The sequence below is a fragment of the Salvelinus fontinalis genome, chromosome 6 (genome assembly GCF_029448725.1).
Source record: "Salvelinus fontinalis isolate EN_2023a chromosome 6, ASM2944872v1, whole genome shotgun sequence".
Taxonomy (NCBI): domain Eukaryota; kingdom Metazoa; phylum Chordata; class Actinopteri; order Salmoniformes; family Salmonidae; genus Salvelinus; species Salvelinus fontinalis.
The window spans coordinates 53,722,065-53,727,716 of NC_074670.1; the positions used below are offsets into that span (position 1 = coordinate 53,722,065).

The 5,652-nt window shown below is 41.1% G+C and overlaps 1 long non-coding RNA gene across 1 annotated transcript; it reads right to left on the bottom strand.

Moving 5' to 3' along the window:
- Positions 1–988: 988 nt before the first annotated feature.
- On the bottom strand, positions 989–4,961 carry LOC129858127 (uncharacterized). Its single transcript, XR_008759982.1, has 4 exons — positions 3,397–4,961; positions 3,090–3,256; positions 2,783–2,947; positions 989–1,562 (listed from the first exon to the last, which is right to left on the bottom strand). It is a non-coding gene; the product is annotated as an uncharacterized LOC129858127 (long non-coding RNA).
- Positions 4,962–5,652: the final 691 nt, after the last annotated feature.

Genomic DNA, 5,652 nt, shown 5'->3' on the forward strand with positions numbered 1-5,652 from the left:
GGGACCTCCACCCCCTCTATATTATATGTAAACTTACTGGAAACCTTGTGGTACTGACTACATTCATTACACTTTTTTATTTCACGGACCCCTTGCAATTAGTCCATGGATCCCTGTTTGAGAACCCATGGTGTAATTGATAGTTGTTCTTTTGTTTAGTAGTTTTTAGTACACTTACAAATGATTTATTTCATGTTATTTTATTTAAAATTGCATACTTTGTGCGACATACTTGTCCATAGCTGCTGTTTGAAGAGTTGAGACACTGACTGAAGGATATTTTGGTTGATTTATTTGGGTTTTTCATTGAAGTAGTTATTTTGCTTTTAGAACTGCACTTATTTTAAGCTTTTTGTTCTTGTAAAGATATTGTATTAGACTCAGGCCAGGTGGACATATTTAATGACTATATAAATGTATCAGAAAAAGTCAAATTAAAAGGTCAATTCAATACGGAGACCAACTTTGTGATGGTTCTCAATGGAGATTCTTTTAGATGTGATCACACCATGTTCATTGTATTTATGAAAACTACACCCATACAGTGTACAGTACCATTGTCACCTACTGACCTTTCTTGATATTGCTGGTTGTAAGTACGAATACCTGCATACATACTGGACTGGTAAGGAGCACTGCTGTAACTATTATTAGTAGTAGAATTATAATGATTTAAACATTTGAACAAATTGGGAAAACCCTTCAGTTAACTACTGTACCTATCAATTATCCAGTTGTAGGAATTATGGTTCCTCAATATACATTTAACAACGTATGCTATGTGTTACAGCACTACTTTTGGTGTCCCCCTCAGGAATTGCTCTTGAGAAAAGTTAATGTAATTGTCCCCTCCAAGGTTGATCTCAGATTTTCGCCCCTGGTATGATGTCGTGCTTTAATTCTGAAGAAACGGACAACTCATACTTAGATATTTATAGTTAGAATGGAGGAAATAATAGCGAGATGATTTTTTAATTTAAATACCTTCTCAAGCACTGTAAAATAAACAGAAAAAATATTACTTTCACTTAAAATAACTCAGTTACAACAACAGCCAAGTGGCATAATACTGGACAAATGCAGCGTTGAGTGGATATACCACTATTCTCATCTCTACTAATTACAGACCACGTTTATGAGACTAAAATGACTTAACTATGTTGCCATAGAGATCAGACCTCTTCTGTTACACTCCAGAACTGATAAGAGTTCTATACAAGAGATATTGTAGATCTATTAACATAAAGTTCTGTTCTTATATTTTTGTTTGTTTAATACATTTTTATAATACTTTACTAAATACAAAATGCTGCCATTTGGATGTCCTTGCAAGCCAAGAGGCAATGTGACAAATTGATTCCAAGTAAAGCTTTTCTTAGAACACAAATATTTCAAATCTATGTCTTATTTTCTATGTAGCTGTACATCCTGTTGCCGCCGGTGTCCTCCACGACGTTTGCGGCTGACATGGCGACACCACAGGGTTGTGATCAGGGACAGGACCACACAGGTCAGTGCCACAAAAACACCACCCACATCACCAACGACAGCTGCTCGCTTCCCTGCCAGCGAGGAATAACAAGCATCAGACACACACCATCTAGACAGTATGAACATATCAAGCACACAGCCGAGCCTCCAAAAGAACATCAGCACTTAAGCACTCAACAAGCATCAAACTCCCCTAAATAATGTGAGAAATTAATCAAACACTTACATTTAGTAGTTTAAAACATGAACATTTCCAGATGAGCCAAAAATAGTCTCTGACACAGATATCTGGGAATATATTTTCTCTCCCTTCAGATGTGCTACACTAGCTACAGTAGGTTTCCATCCATTTGGCGACAGATTTACATGGGAATACTCTAAAATCAGCATTAAAACAATATGTGCATTTTCCCACCAGAGAGGTGTTTTCATCAAATTGACTTGTTGCGGATACAAGGCTGTGCTTGATGACATAGTGCAGATAAAAATACCCTTTGCGGTAAAATGTCCATGTACCGAATAAAAAATACAAGTTAAATGGGTTTAGATGGCATTTTCAACTCTACTGAGGGTTTTCTCACAATTATTTTTTTTGCACTTTATAGCAAATGTGCCCACTCCGGTATTGGAAAGTGCCCTTAAACCCACAGCGCTATTTGAAAGCAGCATCAAGCTCATCACCATGCACATGTAACAGTTTAACTTTAGTCCGTCCCCTCGCCCCGGGCGCGAACCAGGGACCCTCTGCACACATCAACAACAGTCACCCACGAAGCATCGTTACCAATCGCTCCATAAAAGCCAGGGCCCTTGCAGAGCAAGGGGAACCACTACTTCAAGGTCTCAGAGCAAGTGACGTCACCGATTGGCAGGCTATTAGCGCACACCACCGCTAACTAGCTAGCCATTTCACATCCGCTACACACATTCACCACCCCAGGAAGTTCAACATAAACATATTTAATCTGTTGCCTAATAAACTGCATGCTTTCCAGACAAGTCGTAGTGGGAGGACCACACACGTCATAGCGTGACTCCAAGTTTACTTTCATATCATGTTTATTATATCATTATTTGGCCTTAAATGTGTTTCCACTGACATTTCTTGCATAAATATTTTTACAGACACAAAAAGATCCCACCTTGTCTGCCGTATTTTGTTTTCTTGACATTTATAAAGTTTTCCAAAACATTTTCTGTTTCCATCAGGCCTGTCATGACATTTTTCATCCGACATGTACTTTACTCGCATAAAAAGGTTGGATGGAAAACTGGATAGTGTTCTCATCACCTTTTCCTGATGGATTCCCTTCAGCAGAGCGAATGTGCTGAGATGTTTGCAGGAGCACACTGTTTGGTTGGAGTTTGACATCACTGAGGTGCAACCCCGCCCAGACCACACCCCCGGTCCATTCTCATCCGACCAATAAACACAGGTGGGGTCAACATCACTGGACTAGGACACAGGGGATATGGGTTGGGGTCAATTCCATTTAGACTCAGTAAATTCGTGAAAGAATGTGACTTCATGAAAAATATATCAATGAAAAACATGTTTTACTGACAGCCAGAAACTATTAAGAAGAGACAAGTGTTACCTGCAGGTGATTGAAAGTGAGATTAACCGGTTGGGGCAGGTTTGCTGTGTTGGAGTTGCTAACGGACACCGTCGCAGCACTTGACATGAGCTGCTGGCTCTGATGAGAAGTGTTGTCCTTCAGACTATCCAGATTCTTATAGCTGAGCAGAACAACAAACGCAAACCCTGCACACAAAAAACAACACAAGAAAACATAAGGCCTGATACAAAAACATGTACAACTCACAATATCTCAAGTGAATCTATCAATGTATGTCTTTAGTAATATTTGGAGCAGATGATTGGTACTGTAGGACTGCGGCTACCTGGGTAATTCTGGTCATCTCCGACCACCGTCTCCCAGGTGGTGTCAGGTGGTGTCAGATTGTGGTCTTCCTGTGGTACTGTAACGTCTGCTTCCAACTCACACTCCCAAACACGTAGATCCCCTGATAGCAGCTCACTCTCCAGATCCCAATCACCTGAATTCTGATCACCTGTATATCATTGTCACACACTATTTAGTTCAGTTCTCTGCACCTCATCATTGTGAGGTGTTGTTTGTTTTGTGATACACTTCTATTGGGAGCTCTGTTTTTTCCATCTGTAATTTAATCCTCCTGTGTATGATAGTGAGGCAGGAAAAAACTAACGATGCCTTTTGCCTATTCCCTGCCTGTACTTTAGCCTATCGGATTTCCTCTTATCAACCTATTGCCTGATCTCCCGGACGTTACTAGTCTTTTCCCTGCCTGTACGGTTGCCTTTTTGGATTTGTTGTGTAAGACCTTCTGCCTGCCACTGGACCCAGCTACCTGCCTCTTCCTGTGGTCCCTTACAAGGAAACACCTGCTGCGCTCTGCGCTTGAAACCAGCTCTCTGTCTTCCATCGTGTTCAATAAAGGTACCTGCGAGGTGGTCAGTAAATGGTAAATATGTGTTCAGCGCATGCTCAGAGGTGTGGCAAAAAGGTTTGCTGTGTCTGTCAGCGTAGTGTCCAGAGCATGGAGGCGCTACCAGGAGACAGGCCAATACATCAGGAGACGTGGAGGAAGCCGTAGGAGGGCAACAACCCAGCAGCAGGACCGCTACCTCCGCCTTTGTGCAAGGATGTGCACTGCCAGCGCCCTGCAAAATGACCTCCAGCAGGCCACAAATGTGCATGTGTCTGCTCAAACGGTCAGAAACAGACTCCATGAGGGTGGTATGAGGGCCCGACTTCCACAGGTGGGGGTTGTGCTTACAGCCCAACACCGTGCAGGACGTTTGGCATTTCCCAGTGTACAACCCCGGGGCTGTAAAGGATATAGTGTTGAATGTTCCCAAACAGGGTCTGTTTAATGCTGGAGATTATCAGAGGTCAACATTACTGATTAAAGCACATTCCTAAAGCAAAATACTACGCATGTAATTATAACCATATTCTCCATCATTACCAATACAATTCAGAAACCCTGGATTGGAATACGGTTGAGTAAAGCCATTCGCACATCTAGTAACTCTTGCTCCTTGGTCCTTGAGTAGCGCTAAATGAAGACATAACGAAAAGTTGAACTGCACACATGCATATGTTAAATCTTTTAAACAGACTCGATGTGTTGGTCAAATAAAAAGCAGAAAATTGACCGACCCACAATCAGTAGAAATAGAATGTCTCCCATGATCTCTGACAGCTGGTGAGTTAATGTCACATTTCAGCTTGGTTCTAGTTCTAAAGAATCATTTGGTGACCTCACGGATGTGCTTAGCGCAGGGAAGTAAAAATATTTCCCATAACTAGCAACGGCATTTTCTTGTAAGTCGAAATCAAAGAGGAACTGACTGTGTGGCAAGAGAAGACCATTTGCATAACAATTCCCATCAGGTTGATTTGTCTAGTTCTGCGTAGACCACGTCCATGAGTTCCATCCCTGAATTAGACTCTAGTGAAGAGGGTCTATCTCCAAGATCAGACATACGAGGACAGATTGATCTAAAACACCAACATGCACAGTATAGACTCTTAACAACAGGGCCACATTAACCAGCTGCCTTACGAAGAAGCAGACTTAGAATCCATATTTCACTCTGAAGCACTGCTACGTATCTTTTTCTCTCCTTTTCAAAATGTCTTGCTCTTGATTTCTTTTGAAGATGTCTGACCTTTTATGCTCATTTTAAAAGTTACCGCAGCAGCAATTCCCGTAACTTTCACATTCTCACTTTCTCTATCAGCATTGACGGGGTAGGGGGTTGAATGCTTAGCATTTAGTGTAATCACAAAGACACAAAAATGAAGAGGGTTTCTGGGGTTTTTCTTCAAGTGGTGGTGGGACTATTTGTACATGAAATCAATAATTTTTCTGAACGAATTCTCCCTCCATAGCCGAAGCATCCTAATACATTGAAAGGCTACATTATCTAGATTTATGTTAGCTCAAAAGGTAGGTCGGTTAACCAATGAAGAGAGAAGTTTAAAGAGCTATTGAGAATGAGAGATATCAAAGTCATGATAATGATGGCAAATGCATTTGTGTGATAAACAGCCTGTTGGAAAATTAAGAAGCAGCTATGATCAAATGGTGGGAGACTTTAGATTTACG